This window comes from Caretta caretta, chromosome 3, assembly GCF_965140235.1.
Source record: "Caretta caretta isolate rCarCar2 chromosome 3, rCarCar1.hap1, whole genome shotgun sequence".
NCBI lineage: Eukaryota > Metazoa > Chordata > Testudines > Cheloniidae > Caretta > Caretta caretta.
The window spans coordinates 209,631,221-209,647,090 of record NC_134208.1 but is presented as its reverse complement, the minus strand read 5'-3'; the positions used below and the strand labels follow the sequence as shown (position 1 = coordinate 209,647,090).

General features: G+C 44.5%; 1 long non-coding RNA gene across 3 annotated transcripts in view; it reads right to left on the bottom strand.

Annotated features, from left to right (window-relative positions):
* LOC125633257 (uncharacterized) overlaps nt 1–15,870 on the bottom strand; it is a 317,997-nt gene that overhangs the window by 271,672 nt on the left and 30,455 nt on the right. For all 3 annotated transcript variants that reach the window (XR_012667898.1, XR_007355547.2, XR_007355549.2), the window contains exon 2: nt 461–583. This is a non-coding gene — a long non-coding RNA (uncharacterized LOC125633257). The remainder of the gene's footprint in view (nt 1–460; nt 584–15,870) is intronic.

Genomic DNA, 15,870 nt, shown 5'->3' with positions numbered 1-15,870 from the left:
TCTCAGGGGTGTGGATTTTTCATACCCCTGAGAGATGTAGCTATACCACTGTAAAATCCTAGTGTAGACCAGGCCTGAGCTTTGGTATAGACATCGCTAGCTGAGAGAGGAATTCTTCTGTCAACCTCGCTACCGCTTCTCGGGGAGGTGGATTTACTACGGTGATGGAAAACCCCCTTCTGTCTCTGTAGCCAAAGTCCATACTCCAGCGGCTCAGGCACTGATGGCGCCCTCCCCCACTTTTAGGGAGCTTCCCTTGCTCCTGAGTACGGACATACCCTAAGTAAAGTGCTCTTCATGGCAGATTCCTTAAAACAAATGTCAGACACAGAGCAGCAAAGAGAAGCAGCAGCAGTCAATGCAAGTACAGGCTGGCTTCCCAGTCTATCAGCAAAGGATCAACCTGTCCTCCTGAGACAGAGCCCAGAAGGAATCTGAACATTAACAGAAAGTGCCTCACCTTTCAGGTAAACTGGAGAAACACCCCTAAGATCTGTGTTCAGGGTTGACAAAGGTAAGAGAATTATTATTGATGATATCCAAGTGTCTCCTTGTGTCCCTCAGTCAGAGACAACCTAGAGACCTAGAATGGGAACAGAAAAATACATGTTGGACACAGGATTGCAAAGCCCCTTGCAAACACACACATATTGTACTCGTGGGAAAGTAGAACAAGCAGTGATGCATACAGCTCTTGTGTAACTACAACTGGGCAAAATTTTTGGACCACAACTTTTTTTCAGTCAAAAATGTAGATTTGGATTGAACAAAACATTTCACAAATTGGTGTTGATTTTGCCAAATTGTTTCAGCCAGAAAAAACCTAAAAAGAAAAATGCCCAAACCCCAAAACATTATGTTTTGACATTTTCAAAATGAAACATTTTGGTTTTTCAATTCAAAACTACTTTGTTTTGAAATTTTCTTTATTTTTTTCAATTATTTTTAAATTGAAATGCTCAAAATAAAAAAGAAACATTTCATTCAACCTGAAACAAAATTTTCGGGGTTTTGTTGGGAGGGGTTTTTTACCTTTTCAATTAGCTGAAAACTAAAAAAAAAAAATCTGTTTCCATTCAACATGAACAATATTTTCCCCAGCAAACCAAAAGTCTGTTATTCACCTCGCTCTATTTGTTCTCCTATGCCAGGCAAGCATGGTAATGAAAGGAGCCCTGAGCATAGCAGAAAACTACGCAAGGTTAGGGAGTCCCCTCATTCATGTTGGCCCAATCTTGCTCCCAATAAAGTGAATGGCAAAATTCCCATTAACTTCAGTGGTGAATTAACCTCACCAATACAAAGGTTCATATTTAATACCAACATGGTGACATTTACAGCCAGCTCTAATTCCATCCAACTAGTCATAAGCAGAGCTGTTTTTTTAAACAGCTTCCTCCTCAACCCATGGAAAATTTTAACAAATAGGAAAAAATCTTTTTAGTCAACATTTTTGGGGGGGAGGGGGAAAAAACTCAAAACCAAAAAGTTTCAGCCAAAACCCAAGAACTTTTCCATTTTCAGGTGTTTGGTTTTTCAATGAAAACTCAAAAATTTCTGTGAAAAAAAAAAGTTTTGCCAAAAAAAATTCAACTTGTCAAAAACCCAGTTTTCCTTTGAAAAATGGATTTTGCCAGTAACTTTTCAACCTGTCCTAATCATAAACATCAGGCAGTTAGTTGAGCCTTTGCCTAAGTCCAGAGACTATTTATAATGTAAGATGAGGACAGCTGTTCAAAGAAACAACTGACTGGCAAAGTTTAGACACACTGTATTATTATTTGGTTTGAACTAAATTATACTCAAAAAGTACAAGGCAAAAATAAAGAACATATCTTCAGTTATGAAGTGTTTTTCACCGTAATTTTGTGTCTAGTTTCATATTAAGATCAAAAGACCAGTTAAATGAGTCAAAAAGAAAAACACAGAAGACAGTAAACAGCTCATAAATTTTTTAAAAAATGACAATCTGCCAGACAGTAATTTAGATCCTTTCTAGCTTAACAAAACTGTATAATACTCATGTAACACATTGGATGCCGGTAGTTTTTTGGAAGTGTCATTTTACATAATGTTAAGTTGTCAAAGCTATCATGATGCAAGCCTGCTCACTGTGCAGGAACCCCACGCAAATTTAGAGTAATTCCTTGCCTTCCCTTGCCTTGCCAAAACAGGCTGTCTTATCAGTACACAATTGCAACAATCTTCTACACATCTTGCAACTTGTTCCTGAGTACACTGGCACTGCAAGCCCTTGCAAGAGACAGAAATGTACTGTAAATGGGCTGTGTGAAACACAACCATCGCAGTGCCCACGATAAACTTTGAAAACCATCCCTTTGTGTTATTCATGTTTTGGTTTTCTTATGGGTGCAGGCTTTGTAACTGGAACTGTACAAAACGCTGACACGCGGATTTCTGGGCGTAAAACAGATTTAAAACACTAGGCTCAGTGACTCATTTATGTGGGATGAACGAATAGATTGTGAGGGCAGAAGCTCTTGTTTAAACACAACGCAGTAGCAGCATGGAGTTGTGCTCAAACAAGTGCTTTCATGGCTGTGGTGAGATTACACAGTTCAACTCTTGGATCAAACTCTTAAGATAAATGGGGGTGTCTTTATGTGAGCACTGGGATCAGGTTTGGATTCCATAGTTTTGATAGGACAAGGGTGCCACACAGATGGGATGCACAGGGGCTATTTACACATCTCCCATGGGACACCACTGGCATCATCACATCCACTGACCAGCAGACCCTGAGATCTCCCTACCTAACGTTTCCCCCCAACCAGGACATTTGGTCTAGAGCTGGGCAAAATTTTTCAACCAAAAATGTTTTTGGTGAGGGTGAAAAATGCAGATTCAGCAGCTCCAAAACATTTAGCCAATTCATGTTGATTTCACCAAATTGCTTGGGTCGAAAAAAAACCCCAAACCCCCCAAAATGTTTCATTTCTACATTTCTGAAACAAGACTTTTCATTTGAAGTGACTTTTCATTTGGGAATTTCCTTTAATTTTTGTTTTTAAACATTTTGAAAATGTTAAAAAATGCTCAAAATTAAAAAAAAAACAAACCCAATAATGCAATTTTTTGGAATTGCCAACAAACCGAATAATGCGTTATTCACCCAGCTCTAATTTGGTTCCATCACGGAGGGTGACAAACCAAGTAGATTGCCCTGGAAAGACTCTCTACGAAGAGAGGGAATGGGGGAAATAGTTAACGTTGAGAATTGCCTGATTTTGGGATAACAAAATTTGCTGTGCTCTGGGTCCAATTCTGCAATTCTCAAGCAAAATTCTCAGTGATTTCAGAATCGGACCTTAATTCTCTTTCCGTTACCCAAAAAGCCTCCCTGCACTCAGCAAAAAAATCTTTTTTTAAACCCCACTTTCTGTAGAAGAAACCCCGCAACGTGAGGTGACATTGCATGGAACACCCTGTTTACTGTTGCCACAGTTCCTTTATGCGCATCACAGTAAAAGGTGATGAGAAAACCATGGCTATAGGATCCATGCTGCCACAAATACTCCTTTTAAGGGAGGAGCTTGCTGGGAATCGAAACTCAAAGCCCCACATCCTTCCTCCCACATCACCCCAGCCTCCAGCTGGAGGAGGAGGAAGAATCTGTGCCCTCCCACCTGCAGATGGCAGCAAATGTATTCAAGCAGTCACCATGCTCCATGGCCTCAGCACGCCCGCTGCGTGGGAGCCAGTGGCCAATTGCTCTGCACAGTTAGTAGATTCACCTGCCCTTCTACACACATTGGCACATGGAGCTTCTGGCGAGCTGGGTGTCACAGCACGCAGCCGTGGGAACGCCCTGCAACATTTTCTCTCCTCCTCCCCACAAGCCTGAACTCGAGAGATTTCACTGCATCTAGGGCATGGCACAGCTTTGAGGGGGAGGGGAGAGGATCTGCCCCCAAAGGAAAGATCGCTGAGATGCCTCCATTTAACCCTAAGGAGGAGAAGCCCTCATGCTTTACCATGAGATCCATCAATTGACTGTAGTTTTCCTCTAAAAGTCCCAGGCTCTGATTCTCCATTGCCCCGCTGCGTGCAGTCGGTCGCACCAGTGCAAAGGGGACGTCTCCGATCAGAAGCAGTGTAAAAGGCTACACAAGTCACAAGGCAATGGAGAATTGGGCACTCAGTAGTCTCTGATGTGGAAATCGCAGGGACCTTGCACTTGCCAGAGCAGAAAACACCGGTTCTTAACCCTTGTGTCTGCTCAGTTTATCAACACACAAATCAGGCAGGCTCTCACGTGCTGGAGGTTCTCTGCTGGATTCATCCTTGTGCACCGTGCAACAGCAGCAGTGGATGGTTTTCAAAGGAAAGGCTGATTTTCCTTTGCGTTCTTCAAAGCAAAAGGAAGAGCTCCATGCACCCTCACGCCGTCAGGGCCCAGTTCAAGAACCAGCGAAGTATGCAGGAATCTTACCATTGCTTTCAGTGGGAACCATCTCAGGGCCACAGTCAGAGCCACCGGCTTATACCTCCTGGTCACCACTCCAAAGCCCTGTTCACACCTGGGTACGCGGTTTACTTTTAGAACATATTAGCTGACATGGTTTAGCTAAGATGATGTAAAAGCCTTGTGTAAACAGGACATGTTGTGTTGTGGCATGTGGTAGCTGACTGAGCAGCAGCCTAGGTCCCTTGCTAGCATTCCCCTGGTCCTGTCTACTGGCAGGGTTTTAAAACATCTTAGTTAAAATGTATTTTTCAAACTTGTTTGTGAATACATCTTTTATTCTGGTGTGAGTAGTCCGCAAGGCACATAGGCCCCGATCCTGCAAACACTTGTGCATGTGCTTAACTTCAAGCACAGGAGTACCACCATTGGCCCTCAGTCCAGGCCTAAGTTAGTTTCAGCATTGACAGCAAATTGCAAATCTGAATGACCAACAGCTAACCTTACACTGAGACAGAGCGTGCAACCAAACTAAACACGGGTGACATCAGTAAAGAAGGGAAAACTGAAGCAAAACAATCTTATTGGCCTCACGCTGTGACAGCTCACAAGCTATTGTGCTGCAGGGAGAACTGCAAAAAAGGAGGGCCATATTTGCAATACCAGCCCTAACAATAGGCCCTGGTGTGGGGGACTCGAATATTAAAGTCATTGGTGTTCATGAGGCTTTATTAATGTTATTTATTTCACTGCATCTAGGGCACACTGCAGAGCTTGAGGATCTACATCTGGCCCTTCAGACGTTTTAATCTGGCCCTCGAGCTCCTGCTGGGGAGCATGGTCAGGGGCTTGCTCTCTGCAGCTCCCGGAAGCAGCAGCACGTACCCTCTCGAGCTCCTATGCATAGGGGCAGTCAGGGGGCGCCACACGCTGCCCCCACCCCAAGCGCCGCCCCAGCAAATGGGGCCAATGGGAGCTGCAGGGGCAGCACCTGTGGACACGGCAGCACGCAGAGCTACCTGGCCACGCCTCCGCATAGGAGCCGGAGGAGGGGACATGCCACTGCTTCCAGGAGCTGCTTGAGGTAAGCGCCGCTTGGAGCCTCCACTCCTCACCTCCTCCAACCCCAGCTCTGATCCCCCTCCCGCCCTCCCAACCCCTCGGTCCTGCACTCCAGAGCCTGCACCCCCAGCCGGAGCCCTCACCCGTCCCTCCTGCGCCCCTGCCCCAGTCTGAATCCCACTCCTGCACCCTGAACTCCTCATTTCTGGCTCCACCCCAGAACCCGCACCCCCAGCCTGAGCCCTCACTCCCACCCGCACCCCAACCCCTAATTTTGTGAGCATTCATGGCCCACCATGCAATTTCCATACCCAGATGTGGCCCTCGGACCAAAAAGTTTGCCTACCCCGATCTAGCCTGACCTCTTGCATAACACAGGCCATAGGACTTCCCTGAATAATTCCTGTTTGAACGAGGCTGTACTAGGCACTCTACAAACGCAGAACAAAAATCATTCCCCACACCAAAGAGCTTACGATGTAAGCTTGAGACAACAGGTGGGTCTAAAGAGAAGGGGGAGAACAAGGAAACAACGAGACAATATCAACAAAAAAAATAACAGAAAGCCACTAGCTGTTACCTTCAGCCCCCAACTAAAACCTCTCCAGCGCATCATCAAAGATTTACAACCTATCCTGAAGAATGATCCCTCACTCTCACAGATCTTGGGAGACAGACCAGTCCTCGCTTACAGACAGCCCCCCAACCTGAAGCAAATACTCACCAGTAACCACACACCACACAATAAAAACACTGAGTACAACAATGTTTCTTCCAACAAAGCCCGATGCCAACTCTTCCACATATTTATTCAAGTGACACCATCATAGGACCTAATCACATCAGCCACACTATCAGAGGCTCGTTCACCTGCACATCTACCAATGTGATCTATGCCATCATGTTCCAGCAATGCCCCTCCGCCATGTACATTGGCCAAACTGGACAGTCTCTACGTAAAAGAATAAATGGACACAAATCTGACATCAGGAACCCTAACACTCAAAAACCAGTAGGAAAACACTTCAACCTCACTGGCCACTCAGTAAAAGCTTTAAGGGTGGCAATTTTGCAACCGAAAAGCTTCAAAAACAGACTCCAAAGAGAAACTGCTGAGCTTGAATTAATATGCAAAGTAGATGCTATTAACTTGGGTTTGAATAGAGCCTGGGAGCGGCTGGGTCATTACACATATTGAATCTATTTCCTTAAATATCCTCACACCTTCTTGTCAACTGTCTAAATGGGCCATCTTGATTACCACTACAGAAGTTTTTGTCTTTTTTTCCTCCTGCTAATAATAGCTCATCTTAACTAATTAGCCCTCACAGTTTGTATGGTAGCTTCCAACTTATCTGTATGTATATCTATCTATCTTACTATATGTTCCATTCTAGGCATCCGATGAAGTGAGCTGTAGCTCACAAAAGCTTATGCTCTAATAAATGTGTTAGTCTCTAAGGTGCCACAAGTCCTCCTGTTCTTTTAACGAGACAATAGTGGTCAACACGATCAGCAGTGGTATCGGCACACCAGCAGCCTACCCGCTGTCAAGTTTTTCTAAGCATCAATCATTAATAATGTATTAATTGTTACATCTTCAAAAAGTAAAACAATAGAAAAGGTGGCAAGTTATTGTCTTCCCTGGCTAAGCTACTGTGACGCTGAAATAGGTAAGTAAAAAGGCAGGTTTCCCAACACTGGGGGGTTGTGAAAATGTCAAGTCAGTTCGAAAGAACATCTGGAAAACACATTTGTATTGCTAATAAAAAGAAAGTGTTTCAGAATTGATGCCAATATACTTTGTTACTTTGGAGGTTTTTTTGTCTTTTCAGTTCCTGTTAAATGTGGGATCCCAGAGAGATGCATTTTCTCACTATTAGCAATCTCCAAAGGGACCCTGCTTGTCTTTTAGAGAGGCCGCTGTCTGACAAGTACAGAAGACTGAAATGTAAAAATCAGTACAAATATAAACTAACTATGCCCCTGAGCACTGCGACCCAAAGACTTTGACTAGCCACACAGTATTGCATTTCTTAGAGACATGGTGCATTATTACACACATACCAGAAAATCTTCCACACAATGAAGATTAAAACTGTACTCAGGTCTTTTCAACTTAAATGAGAAATGTGATCTTTTAGAATGATTCCCCGATTGCTTCATTGCCCTGAACAAATATTATTTAAAAATAATGCAGTTTCTTCCAAGTTCTTTGCAGCAGAAATCCTGACAACACTTTCATTGCCCCACCTTAACTTATCTCTGCAAGACAAAAGCAGTAAGGGTTGTGCTCCGCTTCATTTACCCTTCCCAGCACCTTGAGTTACTTACTACTATAGAAAAAGAGTACTTGTGGCACCTTAGAGACTAACCAATTTATTTGAGCATGAGCTTTCGTGAGCTACAGCTCACTTCATCAGATGTTTACCGTGGAAACTGCAGCAGACTTTATATACACACAGAGAATATGAAACAATACCTCCTCCCACCCCACTGTCCTGCTGGTAATAGCCTCAGGTCTCAGGGCAGGGAGAGAGACTGACTCTTGAAAGCAATGTTAAATGCCCCTCATAAGAACGGCCCTACTGGGTCAGACCAAAGGTCCATCGAGCCCAGTATCCCATCTTCCGACAGTGGCCAATGCCAGGTGCCCCAGAGGGAATGAACAGAATAAGTTCCCAGCAACTCAGTCATCAACTCTCTTGGGCAAAGACCCATGTCTCTCTCCCTCCTGACCTGGGTTTTCCAGGCTGCATAGTTCCCTGCCTACACTGTGATACCATGAGCAAGCCAGACCACCTAAAAGGCCAGCGTCTACTCTTTGTTTTTTCTCCACAGGGTATGAAGAGCTTAATGGCGATTAGTTATAAGTCACCCTCAGCTCTTTCTAAACAAGCACATTTATTTTTATGGTGAACACACTACAGAGAAAACATATTAAAATCAATAAAAGCACATATGTGCAGGGTAAAAAACTCCCCAGAGATCACCCCCAACTCCTACTGCAGCTCTGGTAGTCCTTCAAAACCCACCGCTGGGTTTTTCTCATGGTTGCCACTGTCTCAGATTCAGAACCAGAGCCACCATGAATATTTCTGTCTCTCTTTTGTACATCTTGGGCCTTTGACCTGCGCCTCATGTAACAGGTGATCAACAAACAATGGCTCCCTTCTCACCGGTGTAGTTTCAAAAGGCTGGGTTTTTGCATAACCAGAGGTGGGGAATTTGCATTCACTTAACCCTTTTTGTTCCAAAAGTCCATTCTTGTCTGCCACATTGTTCAATATAGTCCTGTGAACGCCCAGGTCTCACATCTGTCACAGCTCCCCGCTCCGGAGGTTACATACAATCCCAGCCCACAACAAACCATTCATTTAACACAACAGACCCGGAAGATACTTTTACTTAATTCAGTAAGGTCTCCTGAGGACATGGCAGGAAATTGCCATACGCGTCACACCAGACACCATCACTGTTATTCGCTTAGCAGGTTCTCTCCCCTGCGTGTCGGGTTGGTCGGACGGCTGGCTTAGAACTGTCGCTCATATTTAACGTCGCCTAGCATTTCTTCAGCCTTACGCTTGTCTGCTGGGTTGTCCTTGTGTGATCTGCTGCGCGCCCTGGTCGTAAAACAGTTTCACCGGTAACAGAGCAATGAAAATGAAGGGAGGGCAATAGAAACGCTAACACACACAAATGGATCTGTCCCAGGGCAGCCGCTCTTTGTGGGGAGCTAGGGCCTAGCCTGCCTTAGGAAGGAGATAACTGGCTGCCCCAGGGGGCTGATTAGCAAAACAAGTATCTGGGCCTAAGAGAGATTGCCCAAGCTCAGTAAGAGAATCTCCAAAGGGAGACAGGAGGCTCCAGAGCTCTCAAGAGAAGCCTGAGCCAGAGGACTGGCGAGGGAGTCACGACATGGTCTCTCTGGGGAACCTACCAGCATGGGATGTCTGTAAGAGGAACTCCTGAAGAGGGCAGCCTCCTAGTCAGAGGGCTTTACCAGAAGCCCAGCCTGGCAAGGATCACCCATTGTGACTCTTCTCCAGGGACAGTGGACAGACCTCCTTGGACCCAAGACTGCAGAGAAGGACGTTTCTCCAGTTGAGGCAAGAGACCTAACCCCAGGGACAGAGACTGGAACCAAAAGAACCCTGGAGGAAGAGTCCGGGTCGAGGTGAACACAGGACTCCGGGGGGACATGGATTAAGAATGAGCTCGTGGTCCCACTGGGATGTTGGGGCGAAAGATTTGCTTATGTTCTGGGCTGGCTTTTCTGTTCATAAATGAGGCCCTCCACAAGGAGGTGCTCTTTAGCACTTAATGGGCCATTCGGACTTGTTGATTCTTGATCTTCCCCTTGCTCAGGGTAAGGGCTCGTCTGCAACGCAACACTCACCTGCAAGGGGACGGGCTGGAATGGTGACAGGATCTCAGAGCCTGCTTCAAGCCTCTTGCTGCACCCCGGACGGAGACTGAGCATTCAAGTGTGGAATAAAATTAAGAGGGAGGTAGACCCAAAAAGGGGCCCTGAACCAGCAACGTCTGCTCTGAAACCCAGTAAGCACCATCCTTGTTGTTGCCAATAATACTGAAGAGAATGATTGTGGCTCAAATTCATATGTAATCCAGGGTTCAACTGTACTGGTCAAAAAACAGTAGGAAACCGAGGACTATCTCCAAACTGTCATCTACCATGTTGCATTATTACACTGAAAGCACAGAGAGACTTGTTTCAAAACGAGAAACCGTTTGCATCTATGGATCTGACTGGTGACACTGCAAGAGAGATTTTTTCAGCTGTGACTGGTGTAAGGATAGACCATGGCTTGTGCTGTGTAAAATGGGAAAGAAAGCCTTCTGCACAGAGTGCTGATTTGCCACAGTTAAGAAACTTAGCTTTTGTAAATGTGGAGATTGTGCATTTGTTTCAATTGGCATGAATCATTGGAAGGATGGTCCGAGATAGACATGAGAAATTGAATGACCAGAGAGACGGCATTTAGAAAGCGCATGCTTACATCAGCCAAGTGAATGTAGATGTTCAGCTACAACAAAACAAAGTTGAGCAAGCTACAAATTGCGGTTGTTTTTTGGAGCAAACTTAAGTGCATTTAGTATTTTATGAGGCAAGAGCTGGTGGTATGGGGGCATACAGATGAGGAAAGCAGTCTTCAAAAGCTATCTGAGCTTCTTTCAACGAATACATCGGACAGAGAAATTAAGCAAAGGCTGAAAAAGAAATGCCAGTATGCCTGACTCGACATTACCAATGAACAAATTCAAGAAGTGTAGCATCAGGTGTTTTCAAAACTTATGGACAAAGTCAAGCAGCCAGAAATATTTTCTGTTGTCATTGAAACCAGGGGTGTAAGTGGCCATGAACAACTCAGGTTTGCTGCACGCTTGGATGATGATAATTATGAGTCACAGAATAGTTTGTTGGGCTGCCCAATATCTCTGCTGATTAGACAGCCCTAACTCATTCAAACCCTGGTGTCAGACACAGCAGACAGCAACACCGCCACCTATCAAGTCAATGCTGGACAAAGATCAAGCAATCTTCAACACACTGGAGGCTGTCATCTTTGAAGGTGGAGAAACTGAAGCAGTGACTAAAGCCCCAGGACCAATGTCTCTTATGGATACATTTAGAAAGTTTGCTTTATGTATTTTCAGCTTGGGAGGGAGTAGCTTGAGAGTTGCAGTTAAAGCACATAACTGCTGAGACTGCCCTGACTTTTGCATCCTGACCCTTTGCAAACACTTAGAGAGTTTGCGTTTAGGCACGTGCTTTACTGAATTTTATACAGGAGGTTTGGATGCTTCAAAAGATGCAACTAACCCTCCTTCACTGCCAAACCAGATTCAACAGCTACCACGATGCACTGATGATACAAGCGCACCATGTGTGTTTAAAACTCCTGAAGAATATTTTTGTAAACAATTCTTTCAACTGCTTGATATTTTGGGGGGGGCAAATGTGATTAACTGGGATTGTCCCCTCACACAGGGCACAGAAGATGACAAAATCTGAATAATTTGTCTATTGTATATGATTCCCATGCGTTCTACGATTATACATTAGTGGCGAAGTTATAAAGGGTTTTCCTACCTTCTGAAAAAAACTGAAGACCACGTTGCTGAAACAGAACTCCCAATGTTGCTTATAAATACTACAACTAGTAATAACCACCACCACCACCACCCTAATCACTGAGAATGCAAATCACGATGCAAAGCAATGTAGCCTCTACTGATATCGTAATCTTATATGGGCGTATTTTGGAATGTTTTCTCATGTGGGTTTTGTTTCCAAGGAGGTGTAAAATAAACAACTGGAAGTTATTTGACGTGGTAGCTGTGTCTAACACTGTAGCTTTGTGCAGTGATCACCAATTATTCCACGTGACATGGCTGAAAGTATTTAGGTGTTTTATTCTCCCCCTTTAAGTGTTAAGCTATGTAGTAATAATTAAAAAGTAAACAGCCCCCAAAAAACCATTTAAATGGATTGCATTGGGACTTTCTGCCTTTCCTTCACATTCTTTTTAAGTTCCATTTCATAATGTCTAGAGCTATAAATGATTTGAATATAGTTTAAAAAAAAGCCACACATTTTGCCAGTGCTTATTTCTTGCTGTTTGAGATTGTGTTCATTTTGAGTGTCGTCTTTTTGGTGACCCCTGGAGTGAGCAATGGGCAGCGTCTCATGGAATTAGCAATACAATCTTTATTTTGGCATTGCTTAAAATATCAGACATAGCCTTGCTCTGTAGGTGTTGGAGGTATTTTGATTGCTGGGTCTTTTGCGGTCCTTCCAGTGCCCAGGTGCCCCATCCTCCAGCCCAAGCACCCCTTTGTGGGTGTACATGTTTGTTGGCTGCACTGGTGTGTGGTTGTTATTTTTAGCTGATGATAATGCAAATGTACTTTTTTGGCATCAAATAGGGAAGACGTAACTCTTGTTGCTGGAGTCCATGATATTCATGCCCTTGTCAGAGGACAAGGTACAGGCTTTTGTAACCTGACCCAGGGGCAAAGAAATAAAGTTGTCTCTTAACAGCACTCCTGTGGAGTGCAGCTTTATCGTCCTTAGGAGAAATTGCCTAAGCCAGCTGTCCCTTACCCAAAATGCTGAGAGGGTTATGGTACAACAACCCACAATTATGCAATGCTTCTCCTGTCTGATAAAGACTGGAAATCTCGTTTGCTCTCAGTTATATTTAAAATGCTGTCTTCTTTTTTTCAGAAAGCCAAACAAAAAATGGTTTGGTGAGCATATGAATTGTTCTGAAGAGCAACAGCAGCCGTCCCGTAACTACCCTGCTTCATGCTGACACACAAAGCAACTGCTTTCTTGTTAAGTAAAAACAAGTCAACATTCACAGCAAAACCATGAAAGAAAAACCACAAGTGACCTAACACTTCTGAGTCATTCCCCCTGCCTGGTACATTGTAATAGTCCTTTAAAACGCTCTGCCACCTGTACCCTGCCCAGAATTGCTGATCAGCAATTCTTTTGTCTGTTTTAAACACCAGCATAATTATACACATGAACACTGCCCAGATGGCAGTAGCCTTGCTCAGCACACATTCATCCCTAAACCCTAATGACTAAGGCATGCTAGCAGAGACCCTCCCTCAATCCAGGATTGTGGGAAACTTCTTGCAAACACTTTTTTTTTTTTGGTAAGTTAAACTACACTGTGTCCATCAGCAAAGCATTCGAATAAGGGAGTCAGAGCCAGACCCTGAGCCCACTGAAGTCAGGGGAAAGACTCATGATTTCAATTGGCTTTGGATCAGGCTCTTGATGAACAAGAGGGTTCCTTCTGCAAAACCATGTGGACGTGCTTTTTCCCCAGTATTTTCTCAGAGTGCCAACATGAAGGACTTGATGCAAATGCCAAGAGGTTGCTAACGATCCTGAAACTTTTGACACTGTCTTATTGCTGTTTGTAATTTACAGTACATGAATGTACAGATGTTTCACTATGGAAAGTATTTTCAAAAAGGTCACATTTGGCAACAATCTGTGGGGCAGGAGAAGTCCTACAATAATTTGGCTGCACTTTAAGTTGAAGGCTTTTCTGCTTTGATTTCAATTTCTATTTACTGATAGGAGCTTCTTGAATGGAACCCTCTGGCTTGTTCATGCAAGAGGTCAGATTTGGGTGATTCAGAGGGTCCCTTTCTATAAATCTATGAAACACTGGGAGAAGAAGTCTCCTTCCACAATAGTTTGTCTTCATCAATTGCTGTGCCTGCAAACTAACCTTGTAGGTAGGAAGCTATGAGTGACCTTTTAAAGATAGGGAAACTGAGGCATGGGGCCAGATTTTCAGAAGAGCTCAGGTGCAGATTTTTAAGAGCTCGGCACCGTCAATTGGGCCACATTTTCAAGACCCCCACCCCCACCATGACACTCAAGTACAGATTTTGTTCGTTTGGCTGCCACGCTTTTCTGAAACTCTCCTGACTTAGTCTTCTGCAAAACCAGTAGACAGTGCTCCCTTGGTGTCTCTGCCATTGGGCTCAGCCCTCAGATTAACTCATTAGTCATGCTGCCCACGTCACAGGTTTTGCATTAAGAACAGAAATTATATTGCTTTGACTTAGGGAAAAACCCAATGCTCAATTTAAGGAAAACCAGAAATGCTCTGGGGTAACAAGGCGGGGCTGTGAGGCAGGACGCGCTGAGTTCTAATCGTGGCTCTGCTGCTAACTCACTGCATAGCGTTGGGCAAGTTGCCACAACTCATCTTCTCCATCTGAAAAATCAGTTTACTGATGCTCACTTGCCTGCTCCCAAGGGTGCTTGTGGGGATTCAAATTCGCACAGCGTTTTGTGGGTGTTAAGATCACTAATAATAATGCCTTAACATAAGCAAACAAGGCGAGCAATATAGTTCTGGATATTTCTTTAGTGGAAAAAAAAAAGGACTTCAATTGACAAAATCCCTGTTTAACTTGAATGGCAACCTGCAAATGGTATTTCTCGGCCTTCGTTTAGTGAATCTAGACTTCTCCTCTTGCATACTGAGAGGAGCACCACTCCAAAGGCAGGGTGAGCTTTTTCCCTTCGAGCAAGCCGAGGACCCCAAAACCATGGTGAGATTGAGAGTGGAAGAGGCAGAACTGCTCTGTGAATTCTACCCCCGAAGGTGAATCGTTGTGTTGTGCGTGTCCGGAGGCCAGACGGGATCTCTCCTCCACTGACTGTTCTCCCACCACGCCTCAGAAAATGGACGTTCCCCAGCTGAATGAGCCTTAGCCTCCAGGGGACAAACCGGCTCCTGAACGATCAGCCTCTAAGAGAAGACAGTGGCGTGCTTTGCTGGACACTGTGCTGTACTTTCAGAGGGCCAATTTATTGCCTCATTTTACCTCTGCCACTTACCTGATTTTTCCACCTGACTGAGTGACCTTATCCAAGTTTACACCGTGCCTCTGGCCTTCATTGTCCTGACTCTCCCTCTGCCATCTGCACCCATCTTCCACGCAGGAGTCCATCTTTGTCCTTAACAAGGAGGAGAGAAGGGCGGGGGGATGCTATCACTCTCAGATACTCTGATTTAAACAAGATACAGCCAGGAGTTCCCCAGTTTAAAGCTGTAGTAGGAAGCCGTTTTCACCTAGTGTAGAACATGGAGGTTTTTAACAGCAGGTTAGGCAAACACTTGTCAGGAATGGTCCAGTTATTACGTAGTCCTGCCTTGAGTGAAGGGGAGCGGACTAGATGACCTATTGAGGTCCCTTACAGTCCTACGCTTCAGTGAGTCTATGGTTTTCAAACACTTGTTTTAAACAAAAGTGCTCTCAATTGACATTGGCCAGGCAAACTACATTCACCCTGTGCTAGCTGAAACCTTCCTAAACTCATGTTTAAAGATAGTTGCCTAAAATAAGTAAATGCAAGTGATAACAGGACCTGGTGTTGCATCATACAAACTCCATGAAGCCCGTCTGTTGCTATTGATTTTGTATGAAATGCACTGATATAATGCGGTCATGGGCAGCAGTATAAAACCCTCCAGACAGACACGCACACACAGAGGTGAAATCCTGTCCTATTGAAGTCAGTAAGAGTTTTGCCATTGATTTCAATGGGGCCAGAATTTCATGCCAGGTTCCCAAGACTAGCAGAGCAGCAAACCCACATCCCCATCTGAATCCAGACTTCTCTGAAAGCACCAATCAGACAAAGTCGTTGCACGCCTCAGAAGGCCACATAGATACAATGGAATGACATATCTAGAGAACTAATCTCAGGCATCAGAACAGACTGATGGGGCCTCATCACTGGGAAGAGAGGGCTGATTTAGTCACTGTCCTAGAGAAACAGATTCCAGGTATTTCACAATTGTCAAGGAGAATGG